Genomic DNA, 18,235 nt, shown 5'->3' on the forward strand with positions numbered 1-18,235 from the left:
GCTTTCCAGAGTGTCATTCAAGGTCTAGATAGAACTCCTTGTAAATTGGCTTGACAATGATTCTGTTGAACATGCCAAGCGGATCAGAGACATTAACATAAACCACCCTGAGATAGGCCTTGCAAACATCTGGAACAGACTGGATAGATGTTATGGCTCACCAGAGGCTATAGAGAGTACACTGTTTAAAAGAATAGAAGACTTCCCAAAAATACCTAGCAGAGGTTACCAAAGACTCAGAGAATTCAGTGACCTGTGTATGGAGTTACAAGTTGCTAAAGCAGAAGGAGACTTACCTGGCCTTTCTTATCTTGACTCTGCTAGAGGTATTAACTCCTTAGCACAAAAACTTACATGAAAGATGGATTACTCATGGCTGTAACTACAAACGAAAACACAATGTGCCTTTTCCACCCTTTAGTGAGTCTGTGGACTTTGTAGACAGACAAGCAGGAATGAAAGATGACCCCAGCTTAATTTTTCCAGTGTCTTATACCACTTCTTCCGGCCCTAAACAACTCAGAGCTCCAGTAGCGGTGCACAAAACCAACATTTCCTCCCACAGATTTGCAGAGTCTCAGCCAGAGGATCAAGACAGCGACCCTACTAAGTTCTGCCCTCTACATAAGATGCCACATCCTCTTCTGGAATGCAGAGCCTTCAGGACAAAGACCATCCAGGATCGCAAAGCTTTCCTCAAAGAGAACAACATCTGTTACAAGTGCTGATCTTCATCCACACATTTCGCCAAGGACTGTAAGGTCAGTGTCAAATGTACAGAATGTGACAGCACAGAGCACAACACAGCTCTACACCCAAGGCCTACTCCAAGAACTTGCCCATCTGTTCATAGGGACAAGGAGCAAGGCGGGGAGACCAAAGACTCTAGTACAGACGCCATAGCAATCACTTCACAGTGCATTGAAGTCTGCAAAGGAAGTGCAGGTGGAAGGTCCTGCTCTAAAATCTGTCTAGTGAGAGTTTACCCAAAAGGACGCAGGGACAAAGCAGTCAAGCTCTACGTCATCTTGGATGATCAGAGTAATAAGTCACTAGCTAGATCTATGTTTTTTGACATTCTAAACCTTAAAGGCCCCAGCAGCCCTTACTCCCTTAGGACTTGTGCAGGTACAGGGAAAACAACCTACAAATTGAATCTATGGATGGTAAGACATGCCTACCCTTACCGACCATAATAGAGTGCAACCAGATGCCAGACAACAGATCAGAGATTCCCACACCAGATGCAGCAGCTCACCAGACTCACTTGAATCACATAGCACATCTCATACCAGAACTAGATGATCAGGCTCAGATAATCTTACTCCTAGGGAGAGATATCTTGCAAGTTCACAAAGTAAGAAAACTGATCAACAGTCCTAAAAATGCCCCAAAACTGGATCTCGGGTGGGTCATTATAGGCAATGTTTGCCTGGGAGGTGCACACAAACCTGCATCTATTAATAACCTGCTCACTACCCTGTTTCCCCGAAAATAAGACCTAGCGTGATTGTCAGTGATGACTGCAATATAAGCCCTACCCCCAAAATAAGCCCTAGTTAAAGTCCTTGTAGGTCTTATTTTCAGGGTAGGGCTTATTTTCGGGGAAACAGGGTAGGACTTATTTGGGGGGTAGGGCTTATATTGTAGCCATCACCGACAATCATGCTAGGTCTTATTTTTGGGGAAACAGGGTAGTACCCTCGAGAATGGTCGTCCTTCTCTTTTCCAACCCTGTCAAAATCACATCCTTATAAAGGAGCTACCACCCAACAACCACACAAGTCCCCTCTGTGACAGCAATACCTATGACAATGACCAAAGCGACTTAGGAAGCACAGTGTTCCAGAGAACAAAGGAAGATAACCAGGTATCAATGTCTATTGAGGATAGGCTCCTCCTAGAAGTTATGGAAAGGAGTATGGAGAAAGATGGGACTAATAGCTGGGTTCCACCTCTTCCCTTTAGACCACAAAGACGACGTTTGCCTAACAACAGAGAACTAGCATATAAACACCTCACTTCCCTAAGACACAATCTTCAAAGGAAACCAGAGGTGAAAGAACATTTCTTTTCCTTTATGGAGAAAATATTCCAGAATGGTCATGCTGAGATAGCCCCAAACTTCAAAGACTCAGAGGAATGTTGGTATTTACCCCTATTTGGGGTCTATCTCCCTAAGAAGCCAGGGCAGATTAGAGTGGTGTTCGATTCCAGCGCCAAAGATGAGGGTGTCTCCCTAAATGATATCCTCCTCTCTGGCCCTGACCTTAACAACAGACTATTAGGAGTACTTCTTCGCTTTCGCAAGCATTCAGTCACATTCATGGCAGACATACAGCAAATGTTCTATTGCTTTCTTGTTAAAGAAGAACACCGTAACTTTTTGAGGTTTCTCTGGTTCAGGGACAACAACCCCTCTGGAGACATCACAGAATACCGCATGAGGGTACACATATTTGGCAACAGTCCTTCCCCTGCAGTTGCTATATATGGCCTCAGGCATTCTGCTAGAGTGGTAGAGTCAGAGTATGGGTCAGATGTCAGACAGTTTGTGGACAAGGATTTCTATGTAGACGATTGCTTGAAATCACTACCCACAAATGAAGCCGCAATCAGTCTCCTCAAAAGAACTCAGGCAATGCTTGCTTGTTCCAACTTAAGACTCCACAAGATTGCTTCCAACAGTAGAGAAGTTTTAGAAGCCCTTCCTGTCCAAGATCATTCTAAGGAGTTAAAGGACTTAGATCTAGGCACAGACTCACTTCCCATGCAACGCAGCCTTGGTTTGGGACTTAAGATCTGACACGTTAACTTTCCAAGTAAACACAGAAGAAAAACCCTTTACCCGTAGAGGTGTCCTGTCTACCATAAACAGCCTGTATGATCCCTTAGGCTTTGCAGCACGTGTCACCATCCAGGGTAAAGCACTACTGAGAGACTTAACCTGTGAGTCGCTAGATTGGGACCACCCTCTGCCCACCGACAGGAAGAACCTATGGCTAGAGTGCAAGGACTGCTGTAGCTTACCTGAAAACCATAGACACTGCCACATAGGGTTTGTAATGGGGAAAGCAAACCTTGCACCACGTCCCGAACACACCATACCCAGGCTGGAACTTTGTGTTGCAGTATTAGCCACAGAACTAGCTGAATTCATTGCAATCAGAGGCCCAGTAAAACTCATTCGCTCTGACAGAGGGTCTAACTTTGTAGGAGCAGTAAAAGAACTTCAAATTCCTTCCAACTTGAGCGTTCTCAGTGTAGAAAGATACTTGAGTAAGCAAAACTGCACGTGGATCTTCAACCCACATCACTCTTCTCACATGGGAGGTGTTTGGAAGAGGATGATAGGCATAGCCCGCAGAATTCTTGATTCTATCTTCCTGCAAGTAGGAACCGCAAGGCTTACTCACGAATGTTTAGTGACATTTATGGCAGAGGTTACAGCTATCATTAACGCCAGACCTTTGACATCCACTTCAAGTGACTCTGAAGATCCAGTGGTCCTCACACCTGCCATGTTACTCATGCAAAAGACTAGTCTTGCCGGTGCTCCAGCTGGAGAGTTTTGTGAGAAGGACCTTTAATGGAGACAAGTACAAACCCTTGCCAATACCTTCTGGAACCGGTGGAGGGAACAATATATATCTACTTTACAAGTAAGGAGAAAGTGGCACACTGAAAAGCCTATGCTTATGAAAGATTTCCAGGCACTAAGGAATATGTGGCCTTTAGGTTTGATCACCAAAGTACTGCAAAGCAAGGATAATCGTGTCCGTAAGGTCGAGGTCAAGATCTTTCAACAGAATGAGGTTAAAGTATTCTTGAGACCAGTGACCTAACTTATTCTGTTGCTTTCTACGGAGGACTCTGTTAGTGACATCACTTGATGTCAGGCGGGGAGTGTTCTGTCCACCAGATGTTTTATACTGGTTATTTGTACCTGTGTTGCTAAATTTACATGCAAAATGTGTAATTTACTTAAGACAATCATATGTGCTGTGCAGGCTCCATCTAGCGTTCCTTTTTGGTATTGCTGCAGTTCTGTTTATTTCTTTTAATGTATGTGTAAATAGGAAGTTGTCAGCAAGCAGGAAATTCTGGGTAGAATCTTGGCAGGAAGTGAACCAGTCACCATTCTTTTCAACACATTGCAGGTAGCAACACATGTATTTCCCAATCTATCATCATCACCCCTTAGAGAACTTAAAAAGTAAGTTTTTATTATCTCATCTTGTACTGTATATCGTTGTTTATGCAATGTATGCTGTATTGTATGCAATATGATACTTATTGAGCTCTATTTCTGTCATTTTGTAGTTTCACCTGGCTTGTTCTAATAAAACTGAGATCAAAGAAATATGGTATCTACAGTTATTGGGATAAAAAGGTTTAGCTATCTGCTCCTTGAGACAGAACAACGCCCACCTCCTTGAACGTGTCCTTCACTTGTCTGGATGTTGTGAATGGGTTTTTCTTTACCATAGAGAGGATCCTGCGATCATCCACCACTGTTGTCTTCCATGGACGTCCAGGCCTTTTTATGTTGCTGAGATCACCAGTGTGTTCTTCTTTCCTCAGAATGTATCAAATGGTTTATTTGGCCACTCCTTTTGTTGCTGCTATCTCTCTGATGGATTTGTTTGGTTTTTGAAGCCTTACAATGGCCCGTTTCACGTGCATGGACAGCTCAGTTAAACGCTTGATGTAGGCTTACAGTAAGAGATTCCAAATGCAAATGCGACACTTAGAATCAACTCCAGACCTTTTACCTGTTTAAATGATGAAGAAAAAATGAAGGAAAAGTGCACACCTGGCCATGAAACTGCCTTTGATTCAATTGTCCAATTACCTTTGGACCCTTGAAAGGGGGGGGGGGTGGCTATTCTTAAGAGTTGTAATTCCTAAACCCTTCCTCTGATTTGGATGTACATACCCTCAAATTAAACCTGAGAGTGTGCACTTTCAGCCCATATCCATTATATAACTATAGCTTGAATATGTTTTGGTAAATACGTGAAAAAACCTAAAATTGTGCCTGTGTCCAAATATATATGGACCTAACTGTATATAATGTATGGGGGTTCTAAGTCATTTTTCTAGCAAAAAATACTGTTTGTTACATCCAGAAAAGGCCCGGACTGGAAGCAGTTAAATAGCGTTTTCAGTTTGAGGTGATCAGATACAGTTGCGTTCCGCTCAAATGAACATACAAGAATAAAATGAATTCCACGGCTGTGTGTGTAATCTAAAATGTAACTTTAGCTTTGCAAACACATTTTGAGAAACCAATAAAAATTGGCCACGGAGTTCCAGCTTCTGCCGGTAAAAGTACACACAGAAATATATTCAATTTTTCATATTTACCTTGCTAAAATAAATGAAATATTATATATCTTTTTTGTAGTCCCAAGCTTATACATTTGGTATTATGTAGGTGTCTGCATTCAATTTGTAGCTGATGTTTCATATACAGTGGAACCTTCGTTTACGAGTAACGTGGTTAACGAGCGTTTTGAAAGACGAGCAACTTTTTTTTTTAAATCCTGACTCGGTTTGCAAGTGTTGTCTCGCAAAACGAGCAGGATTCAATCCAATGGGATGTGCAGTACCACATTTGGCCAAAGGTGCGGGGGGCGCTGGTGATACTCGGAACAGTTCGGAGCCGTTCTTAAATACTCGGAACCACTCAGTAATACTCAGAAACACTCGAAAATACTCTGTTCCAGAGTGTTTCCGAGTTCAGCCGAGCTGTCCCCAAGTATTTCCGAGGTTCTCCGGCGCCCCCCCCCACCTCTGGCCACATGCGGTATTGCATGCAATAGAAGTCAATGCGGAACAAATTATCTTTGCTTCCATTGACTTCTATGGGGAAACTCGCTTTGATATGCGAGTGCTTTGGATTACAATCATTCTCCTGGAACGGATTATGCTCATAATCCAAGGTTCCACTGTATCTGTGTTTCATTAAATAGAAAATTATTTTGATTACATTGGTTGCTGGTGGCTAACATCTGTTTGCGAGTTTCAAAAGTAATGTAGTGTGATCTTCTCAAAGCCTAATTTCAGCTACATATGTGTTTTTATTGCATTAGATAGAGAAGGGAAGAAGTAACATTTCAGTCTATTTAATTTTTTCTGCTGGCAATCTTTTTGGGAGAAAAAAATAAGATCACTTTCTGACCCTGTGAAATTGTGAAAACAAATGATGAGAGTTGTTGTCACCGGGGCACGAAGATACATAGCTCTCAACAGTCCCTGATTTCAAGGGACAGTCCCTGATTTGGAGCAATGTCCCTCTGTCCCTCATTCCACCTCATTTGTCCTTCATTTTGGTCTGATCTATATAGTTGTATATAAAATGCAATTTTTATCTTTCAAAAAATGTTTCCCAGTGCTAAACATTCATCCAATTTCTAAATTGCTGCATTTGTACATTTCTAAAGCCAGTATAAAGGAATAGTAGTGGTAAAAAAAAAGCACTTGTGGATTTAACTAATTTTTTTTTGTATAATTCTCCTTTAAGTGGGCGTGGCAGGGTGTGTGTCCTATCCTACATACTTTTGCTAATAGGTGTCTCTCGTTCCCATCTCAAAAAGTTGGGAGGTATGGAGATGTACATCAGTAATAGTCAGACATTTTTTCCCTTCCATTCTAAAAATATGTTTCTTGTGTTTTTTTTTTTTTTTCCCTGTGTCGCCGTAGGAGAGATTTCCCATCTCTTCTTTTGTCCTGATGATAAGGTTCTAAACCCTTTTCTTCTTCATCCAAAATTAAATGTAGTCCCCTTGTCCTTAACAGGGGCTACTTTGTTGATTTTGTTCATAAGTATAGTTTTTCACCTGGTTTTTCCCTAAGCTTAAAGTCTGTGGCGGTTGGTGCTCCATTTTTTTTGGGGGGGGGGGCAGCAAAGAAACCCCCTACCTCCATCCCTGCTCGCCGCCCATCCACAAGCCCCACACTTACCCCATCCAGGTCATGGGCGGCTTCCCTCAGCTTCTCCTCCAAGCCAATCCGGTCGCTTCTTCTCCAAGCCAATCCAGTCTTAGGACCTGCTTCCTGTCCTGATTGGCCGGGAGGAGAAGCAGGAAGACAATAGCGAATCAACAAGACGGAAAGGTTTCTTTACAGTGAGAGCTGTGAAAATATGGAATAGACTCCCTCCAGAGGTGGTTCTGGCCAGCTCAGTAGATTGCTTTAAAAAAGGCCTGGATTCTTTCCTAAATGTACATAATATAACAAGGTACTAATATTTATAGGTAAAACTGATCCAGGGAAAATCCAATTGCCTCTCGGGGGATCAGGAGGGAATTTTTTCCCCTGCTGTAGCAGATTGGATCATGCTTTGCTGGGGTTTTTTGCCTTCCTCTGGATCAACTGTGGGTATAGGATTGTGTATGTGGGCTTTTTTTTTTCCTTTTTTGGTTGAACTAGTTGGACTTGTGTCTTTTCTAAACCTGACCAACTATGTAACTATGTATAATTCGCTAATTTCACAAGTGGGTGGGCCCAACCTTTTTGAAGCCAATTAGAGCCTGATGCCGCGTACACACGATCGGGATTTTGGTCGGAAAAAGCTATGACGGCTTTTCCGACGGGATTCCGCTCAAGCTTGCCTTGCATACACACGTTCACACAAAAGTTCGTTGAACTTTCGACCGTCAAGAACGTGGTGACGTACAACACTATGACGAGCCGAGAAAATGAAGTTCAATGCTTCCGAGCATGCGTCGAATTGTTTCCGAGCATGCGTAGGAATTTTGCGCGTCGGAATTGCTACAGACAATCGCATTTCTGGATAGGAACTTTTACCGACCGAAAAATGGAGAACATGCTCTCAATCTTTTGCTGGCTCGAATTCGGCCAGCAAAGGTCCGATGGAGCATACACACGGTCGCATTTTTACGGGGCATTAGGCTCTAATCATGTGCTTTAAAAAAAAAGAAAAAAACCTTAAAGAAATCCATGTGTCCGGTGCCCCGCATGGAGATTAAGGGGGGTGGCGCCCCTTATAGACCGGCCACCGCTGCTTAAAGTGGTGTTCCGGCCGAAATTATACTTTTTAAATAAAAATACCCCTATAATACACACGCTTGATGTATTCTAGTAAAGTTAGTCTGTAAACTAAGGTCTGTTTTGTTAGTTTATAACAATAGTTTGTTATTTTATAAACTTACAGCAGGCCGTGGCCATCTTAAGTGTGGGCATCTGAAGCCAGACTGTATTTCTTCCTGGATCTCATCCTTACAGATCTCGCACTTGCTCAGTGCAGCACAAGCAGTGTAATAGGTTTCAGGTCAGGTTTCCATAGCAACGGGAGTGTCAGAGGACATTGCCGCCCCTACCCAGAAGGCATTGCAAACAGGAAATGATGCGATGGGCCACGGCCAGGGAGGAGGAAGTGAAAAATGAATACAGCAGATATATGGTAGGTGCTGAGAAAAAAAAAAAATTAAAAAATATCCAATTCGTTTACAGTGCACAGTTTAGTGAGGGATGCTGAAGAGTCGTAAAAGTGGGTGGAACTCCACTTTAAAGTGTTACTAAACCCACAACAGTAAAATCAGTCTGTATATGCAGTAAAGCATGCTTGTTATCCTCACTGCGGAACCTAAGGGGTTAATTCTCTGCATTGTTGCAGCAATTATGAAAAAGGTTCCTGCAAAACATTCTACGGATTTCATTGAGACTTGCTTGACTTAGACTTCTTTTAAATGAAGTTGCAAGCCAAATTGAAATCGGCAGTGCAAATCGCACTGATCTGTGGCTTTGAAATCGCGTCAAAGTAGTCTCCACACATAACCCTTTATTATTTCCTCTCTCCACAACCAAATTAGGGTCCTGATTGGGGTATAGAGAATGGTTTCCAAGAACACGGTCCGGAGAATGGTGTCCTCTGGGTCCAAGAGCAACCCCCAACAGCTGTGTGTTGGTGAGTCCTGATAGAGGAGGAGGTGGTTTCAGCCATTCTCCAACCTGTGTCCTTGACCCCCACTCTGGACCTATTCCTTCCATAGCGAATCATACACGCCAGTCATTGGAGGTGGAAATAGAAGGAGAGAGGAGAGAAAATGGACAGGATGGGTGAGGGGGTGTTGGCCCAAGGTGGGGTGTGGAGAAGGGAAAGAAGGAAGGATCATGTGTGGAGACTGTATAGCGTGGCTGAGATGCAGGGACATGCAGTCAGGGGAGGCAGTTGAGGCAGGTGAGGCAGAGCCTCACGAACATAAAAAATAAGGATCAAGCTTCGAGGATCGTAGCTCAGTGACCTGGGGTCACAGCCAAAGCTCTACCCCACCACTGGTCAAAATTCAGGGCTCTTTGGAGCCGTGGTTCCTGAGATAGGGGCTCCTTGCGCAGCCAGTCAGAAGCTACATACATAGCGCCCAGTTTAACCACTTGCTGCCCGCCCACCGTCAAATGATGGAGGGGCGGTGGGGCTCTTGTTCTGGGTGGACGTCATATGGCTGTGCACCCGAGCGGCCGCTCCCGTGTGCCAGTGGGGGCGCGCAGCGCGGTGATCGCGGCCACGCTGTGTTGCTAGGACAGGGCGCGATCCTGATCCCTTCAACCATGTGATCGGGTGTGTCTAATGACAGTCGGTCACATGTGAACATGAAAATGCCGGTAATCGGCTCTCAGTCTCATCACCTCACACTGACAGAGTGCGTGGCGAGGAGAGCCGATCAGCAGCATCTTCTCGCAGGGGACATCCAGATATGTAATCAGGAAACTGATCTGTGCCCTGATTACAATACAGCGCCACCAGTGCCAGCAATCAGTGCCCATTAGTGCTAGCAATCAGTGCTCACCAGTGCCAGCAATCAGTGCCCATTAGTGATGCCAGTCATTGCTGGCTATCAGTGCTGCCCATCAATGCCCATCATTGCTGCCCATCAATGGCCAACATTGTTGCCCATCAATGCCCACCATTGTTGCCCATCAATGGCCATCAGTGCCACCCATCAATGCTCAATAGTGCCCACCAGTGCCGCCTATCAGTGCCCATCAGTGCCACCTATCAGTACCAAAAAATACTGTTTGTTACATTCAGAAAAGGCCCGGACTGGAAGTAGTTAAAAAGCATTTTCAGTTTGAGGTGATCAGATACAGTTGAGTTCCACTTTAATAACTTAAGCTCAAATAAAACATACAAGAATAAATGAATGGATTCCACAGCTGTGTGTGCAATCTCAAATGTAAGTGTTGCTTTGCAAAGCACTGATGGGTGCACACCAGTGCCACCTATCAGTGCTCATCAGTGCCACATATCAGTGCCACCTATCAGTGCCCATAAGTGCGGCATATTAGTGCCTCCTCATCAGTGTCACCTAATCAGTGCCGCCTCATCAGTGCCCATCAGTGCCGCCTCATCTGCGCACATTAGTGAAGGAGAAAAATAAAATTTACTGACAGAAACTAAGAAAAACTTATTTTTTTTCAAAATTAAAATAAAAAACCCAGCAGTGACTAAAAACCCCCAAAAGAAAGCTCTATTTGTGTGAAGAAAATGATCAAAATGTCACATAGTTACAGTGTAGCATGACCGCGTAATTGTCATTCAAAGTGTGGCAGCGCTGAAAGCTGAAAATTGGCCTGGGCAGGAAGGAGGTGAAAGTGCCCTGTAGGCAAATGGTTAAATACAAGCTGGCATACGCTGTTTGCAGCAGACTGAGAAGATGACTTCTTGTCAGAGGCACTGAGCTCAATGGACAGCGTGGAGCTTTGGACCAATGGTAAAGCACCACTGGAACAAGCTGTCCAATAAAAAATGCTGCAGTGGAGGGACGCCTCTCACTTCAGTGTCATAGAAGGCGGATATGTGTAATTGTGTCATTTTTTCATCTTTCCATTTATTAAATCTTCTGCCCTTGTTGTTTTAACTTTGGATAGTAAAACATTTTTTTTCTGCCAGTAAATACCTTATACAGTCCACTTCCTGTTTCTTGTCTGGAAAAAAGCCTAGGCTTATGACATCATGCACAGCTCTCTCTCTCACTCTCGTGAGAGTTTGCCAAGAAGGGAGTGGGGGATGGGTCATAAGAGGGCTAATGAGAGCTGCAGAGCTGGAGGTGTGCCTCTGTGTGTCTGTGTAAATCCAGGAAGTGAACAGGCAGCAGCTTCCGCTGCCTATAGTTAAAATGGCTGCAGCCAGACTCAGTAGAGGGAGATTTTTACATAGTTACATAGTAGGTGAGGTTAAAAAAAAGGCACAAGTCCAACCTATGTGTGATTATATGTCAGTATTACATTGTATATCCCTGTATGTTGTGGTTGTTCAGGTGCTTATCTAATAGTTTCTTGGAACTATCAATGCTACCCGCTGAGACCACCACCTGTGGAAGGGAATTCCACATCCTTGCCGCTCTTACAGTAAAGAACCCTCTACGTAGTTTAAGGTTAAACCTCTTTTCTTCTAATTTTAATGAGTGGCCACGAGTCTTGTTAAACTCTCTTCTGCGAAAATGTTTTATCCCTATTGTGGGGTCACCAGTCCGGTATTTGTATATTGAAATCATATCCCCTCTCAAGTGTCTCTTCTCCAGAGAGAATAAGTTCAGAGCTCGCAACCTTTCCTCATAACTAAGATCCTCCAGACCCTTTATTAGCTTTGTTGCCCTTCTTTGTACTCGCTCCATTTCCAGTACATCCTTCCTGAGGACTGGTGCCCAGAACTGGACAGCATACTCCAGGTGCGGCCGGACCAGAGTCTTGTAGAGCGGGAGAATTATTGTTTTATCTCTGGAGTTGATCCCCTTTTTAATGCCAATATTCTGTTTGCTTTGTTAGCAGCAGCTTGGCATTGCATGCCATTGCTGAGCCTATCATCCACTAGGACCCCCAGGTCCTTCTCCATCCTAGATTCCCCCAGAGGTTCTCCCCCCAGTGTATAGATTGCATTCAGATTTTTGCCACCCAAATGCATTATTTTACATTTTTCTACATTAAACCTCATTTGTCATGTAGTTGTCCACCCCAATAATTTGTTCAGATCTTTCTGCAGCAAATTTGGAAAGTGCAGAATCACAGTATATATAAAATATGCAAAGTGGTTGGAGGGAAGCTTCAGAATGACGAAGATGTTTTTATTACAAATTATGTCAGCAGACTGCCGTTCCTCTTTAACTACAAGGAAAAAACATGTGTTCATGTGTATAAGATTTACTCACAATCCCATCTTTTTCTCACACATTTAAGAGGGAGAATCTGCTGCTGCTCCTGAAAAGTTACTTTTTAAATCAAGCTAAATAATATATTATTATGCTATATCTTATAACATAATAATGTATTATTTATCTATTTACTGTGAAATTACTGGTTGAAAGTTATAACTTCAAACTTCAATATTTGTCCGTTAAGCCACCTGCTTGAGTACAGATTTAGAAAATATAGTAAATTACCTTAAAAACAATATATAATAATTATTTGTATATTACTTAATTAACCCCAGGCCAGTTCTGACACTTCTCTCCTACATGTAAACATCATCTTTTTTTTACTGGAAAATTACTCAGAACCCCCAAACATTTATATAGATATCTCTCTCTCTCTATATATATATATATATATATATATATATATATATATATACTTTTTAGCAGACACCCTAGGGAATAAAATGGTGGTCTTTGCAACCTTTAATGGCACACGGTATTTGCGCAGCAATTTTTCAACAACTTTTTTTTTTTCTAAAGAAACTGTTTCATAGTTTAAAAAAAAAAAAACCCCACTAACATTAGCCCATTTTTTTTAATGTATTGTGAAAAATTATGTTACGCCGAGTAAATAGATACCTAACATGTCACGCTTTAAAATTGCACACACTTGTGGAATGGCGCCAAGCTTCAGTACTTATAAATCTCCATAGACGAGGCTTTACATTTTTTTACAGGTTACATGCTTAGAGTTACAGAGGGTAGTGCTAGAATTATTGCTCTCGCTCTAACGTTCACGGCGATACCTCACATGTGTGCTTTAAACGCCGTTTACATATGTTAAAACAAGTCCTTATGTTGGATGAATTAGTAAACTATAAGAACTAATGAAGGTGCTATATATAATCTATATAATCAGAGGATGGTTCAGGTTCTATTCTTTTATTGTATAGATTATATATGGCACTTTCATTCATTCTCATAGTTCACCAATTTAACCAACGTAAGGACTTGTTTTAATAAAATCAGGACTGTTGGTAACTATATAGAGCACAGTGTAATTTCTATTTTTTATTTCTGCATTCTATAACAGCCCTGTACTTGACCAGTGAAATCTCAGCATTTACAGGGCTGTTACAGAATGCAGACATAAAAAATAAAAATTTGCTGTCCAATAGATTCCTTTCACCAGACGCTTATTTGTCTGGGGGAATCTGATTGGCTGCCCTGACGCGCAGGTTTTTTTTTTGATAGATTTTATTGAAAGAAATTGCAGTACAAGATATAATAATGACGATAAGACATTTTCATATTTCCTTAGGCATATACAATGTTGACTAGGCGTTGTTTACATGGGTGGATTGTAAAACAGGAGTCATAGTAAACAACATTATATAAGAAGAACTTCAGAGAAGAGATAACTGGATGGATCATCTGTGGAGGATCCCTAAACTACAAGGTGGAAAAAAGAAAAGGAAAAGGAGGAAGGGGGGAGGGGGAGGCATACAGCAACTACACTTTAGAATGCCACTAGGACTGTGACTGAAGTCATGAGCTGGGTGCTCTCGATTGGGATGCCAGTGATTGGGATACTGGTGAGGAAGGAGGATGATCAAGCTGGATGACGTTGAGGACCTCGAGTCCCACTAGGAGAGAGTCAGTTGTTGGAGGTGTCCTCTTTCCCGGGTGGTGTTGGGAGAGACCCATAGTACGAGAAAGACTTTTCAAAGTTATCGAGTTCCTCTTGAGTGTCGATTTCATGAAGGCCTGCCACCTGGAGGCTTTTTCTAAGGACCATCATTACTTTTCGGATATTTAACGTGGCTGTTCTCCCTTTCACGAAACCTGACTGAATGGGGTGTATCATAAAAGGAATGATGATGGCAAGTCTGGTGGCAACAAATTTTCAAGAGGATCTTAACGTCTAGGTTTAAAAGTGATATGGGCCTATAGGAGCCCGGTCAAAGGGGGTCTTTTTTTTTCTTTGAAAATAATTTGATGATGGCTAGGTAAGTATGGGCCACCTGACCATATGCCCCTGTAGACATTGAGGAGGGTGGGCTCTGTTATTTTTTGTAGGGTTTTATAGAATTCCCCTCTAAACCCATCAGGGCCCGGTGCTTTAGAGGGAGCTAGATTTTCGAATGGTTGTAGTAATTTTGGATAAGGAAAAGGGTGCATTTAAGGCCTCAAGTTGGGAGGGGGTGATCGCTGGTAGAGATATTTTATCGAGGAAAGATTGTGCAACTTTTTTGGTCTATGGGGTCAGTGGCATACAGGGATGAATAGTATTGATCTCCTGTTGCGAGGTTTTAATGGTGCCTGAGGTGTATCGTAGAGAGGTGATATGTGTAGGGCGGTAAGGGCCTTTGCAAAGCCTTACCTGCAATATGCCTGCTTTGTTGCCAAATTTATGGAGAGTGGCATCCATATGGGCCCTTTTTGTCAGTTCGAGCGTGTCTGCCTGCCATTAAGTTCTGTTTTCAGGGGAGTCTAGGGCATGTAGAGAACATTGTGTCAGTCAGAGTCTGAAACTAGCCGTCTTATAATTTGCTAGGGTGTGTTTTTTGTAAGAGGCGGCATATGAAATGATCCGGTCTCGAAGGAAAGCCTTGCTAGCTTCCCAAAAAAGGTTTGGGTTGTCAGTGTGAGATGAATTGGCTGAAGAAAAGTCTTTCCATGCTTCCTCCATCTATGATTGGAAATCAGATTTGTTGTGGAGATAAGATAGAAAACGCCAAATTCTGGGGTTAGGATGGAGGTCGGGGTTGTTAAGAGGTACTGAAATTGGGGCGTAGTCTGATTTGGCTATGTCATGGATATCTGCTCCAGAGATCATTGAGACAAGGCTGTCAGTACAAAAAGGTAGTCGATTCTGGTGAAGACGTTATGGGGAGTAGAGTAAAAAGTCAATACCCTGTCCGATGGGTGTAAGAGTCGCCAAATGTTATGAAAATGGAGAGAGTAAATTGTAGGTGCGTTAAGTCAGAAGTTTTGGGTGGTTCGTGAGGGCGTTTGGGCGTGGAACTATCATCTGTCGGGTGTAGTGTAGAAGTCACCCCCAACTATATGAGGGATATGCAGGGTGTTTAGTAACCTAATGGAGATCTTGCCAAAGAATTGTTTTCCGGGGCTATTGGGGGCATAAATATTGGGATATCACGAGATCTCTGTTCCCTAATCGGATATGTGCAGTGAGGAAACGGACCTGGCTGTCGGGTTCTACAGACACCACTTCACAAGAAAGGTTTTTTTTTTTTGAATCAGGATGAGAACCCCGGCTTTGCGTCCAACTGCAACGAATACCAGGACAGTGCACACCCACAGCTTTTTCATGCAATGAAAGTCGAGGGACAATAGGTGGGACTCCTGAAGTAGGGCAATGTTGGTTTTAAGTCTCTTAAGATGGCAAAGTATTTTAAGTCTCTTGATGGGGAACCTAAGCCCTTTTACGTTCCAAGAGGTGATTTTCATGGGGGGAAAATTTTGAGGGGGATTTGGGCTGGTATTATGGTGTTGTTGGATTTTGACCTGAAGGGAGGAACTGTTACATTAAACATAATACAAAACATAATACAAAACATTGAAAGAACTTCACTTTTTACCGCATGGGTTCACTGTATAGACTAGCTCCCAGTACTAACCCGAATGATGTAGCAGAGGCTTTCCCATAATGTCAAAGATATCTTTTGCAGCAAGCTCGGGTTGTGTTTAAGGGAGGGAGGTAGCTGTATGCGGTGAGGCCACAGAGGACATTTCAGAGAAAAGGAGAGTAGGATTAAAGATAGTACAAATAATACCAAGGCCTGCCAATGTGTTGGAGGCTACAACAGTGGAAAATGTTTGTGCAGGTGGAAGTCAACCTGAGATAACCAACAAGGGAGCTTACATGTACCCGTTTGTTGTCCGAGCGGATTTTTGCGTCTACCGATTCAACGAGGAGTAGAATGATGGTCAGATCCAGAGTATTTGAGACACTTTGGAGAGTCTTTCCATGGGCTTCTTTGGTCCAGAGGAGGCAACTCTGGATGAGGAGTTGGAGTGTGAATCTGCATGTAATGTATGCAAGAAGACTTCCACTTCTGAAGGATCCTGGAAGGAGAGCTGTAAGGGAAAGCTAAAGTGAATTTTACTTGTTGCTGGTGGAGTTCCGTGCAGACGTGTTGAAAAGCTTTCCTTTTTTTGGAGACTTCAATGGAGTAGTCCGCAAAAATCAGAACCTTGATTCCACCTATCTAAAGGGATCTGGAGGATGGCGGCTAATAATAATTTAAGTATTTAGCGATGATCGGGCGAGGAGACTTGCGTTCGGTGGCGATAGCTCCCATGCAGTGGGCTCGTTCTACTGTGCAGGAACAAGGAAGGCCTAAAGCTTCTGTGTTGTGCCTGGCACAGAATTCAGTAAGGGCTGATGCTTGGAGAGATTCTGGGATGCCCGCAAAGTGCAGATTACTCCTTCCAGATCTATTTTCCAAATCGTCCAGCTTCTGGAGTACATATTGATTGGTTTTGTCCTGTGCCTGTTCTGTGGCTTGAGCCTGGTATAGCTATTCTTCTGTATTGGAGAGGCGATGTTCTGTATCATTTAGCCTGGTTGTATGTTCCCCCAGTTGTTTTTTGATCTGCCTCATCCCTGCATTCACTGCCTTCTCCACTGAGGCAGCTATCATGGGGGTTACATGTGCTGCCACTGCCTGAGCTATGCGCTCAGTACTGTTGTCTCCTTGGTGTGAGGAGGGGGAGGCTTGGTGTGAGGAGGCTGTGCTGCCGCTTACTTCCATATCCGGCGCGTCCGCCGTTTGATCCGACAAGGCCGAGACCTGGGCCTCAATTTGCCATTGCGGGCCGGGTTTTTTTTCACAAAATGGTCCATTGATGTGCGGGGGGAGGTTACCCGAAGGGGCTGCGGACAGCGGTGGAGGGTCGAGCAGGTTTTACAGGCCGTTTTGAGGGTCGTGCTGCGGGAGCTGATGAAGGAGACAGCCACTCCATGTGTCGCCGAGACCGGAAGTCTTGCGTGGGTTTTTAAGCGTAAGCCAATTGGCTGAAGATGAAATTTTTCATCTCACAGTGCTGAGCTAGGCTGTGGGGGTTTATTCATTAAATTGTGATGTGGGGGTTTATTCACTAAATAGTGATGTGGGATTTATTCACTAAATGATTATCAGGGTGTGCACTAAGCACCCTCAGAAAGATCCCTCTGTGCATCTGACTCTGATACTAGCCAGTGCCACACCGCACGTCCTTTCTGAGATGCTGGCTGGAGCACTGAGCCTTAATGAAGGTGGAATGTTAAGTCCTTGAAACGTGTTGGCTCTTTTTTCTAAACTCTTTTAATGTGCAATAAAGATTTACTGGACATACATTATTTCTGTGGTGCTCCTATCTTAAATGTCATGATTACATAATAAATATAAATATACCACCAATATGTGCTGGCATGACGTCAGAAGGCACGCTCCGACCAACATGTTTGGTACGAAAGCAGATCTTCAGGGTTTGCAGAACCAGGTTAGGCATCTGATGGCCCTCTGATGGCCCATAGATAGTATGGTTGCATTGCAGATTAAGAAACTGTTAGGAACTGAGAATCAAAGTAGGTAGGCTGACAATGAGTTCCTTGTGTCACACCAAAGAGCGCCGGTTGGAGGATCAGTAGTCAGCTCATTGAACCCCGAAATGTATATTGCACCTGCAGTCACCCCCCCAGAGGCCCCTGCAAAAGGACTTTGCTGAAAATTTAATTTGAAGGTACAGTGCCTTGAAAAAGTATTCATACCCCTTGACATTTTCCACATTTTGTCATATAACAACCAAAAACGTAAATATATTTTATTGGGCTGCTTGTTCCAAGCAGCCCAATGGGCAAAATGAAGAGATTCCATTTCAATGGAAATTTTGCAACAATATTATACCAGAATGACTTCACTCACCCCTACCAAAGACTGATGCAAATAGTAATCCAACGTCTGAAGCCCTAGAGCTCCCATCACCTCTGTAGTTATGCCCAGGGCTTTTTTCCTCAAAGGGTAGACGCAGGAACCCCCACTTCTGATTCACTACTTGTCACCGCCTCC

Source organism: Aquarana catesbeiana, linkage group LG09, assembly GCF_042186555.1.
Source record: "Aquarana catesbeiana isolate 2022-GZ linkage group LG09, ASM4218655v1, whole genome shotgun sequence".
Taxonomy (NCBI): Eukaryota; Metazoa; Chordata; class Amphibia; order Anura; family Ranidae; genus Aquarana; species Aquarana catesbeiana.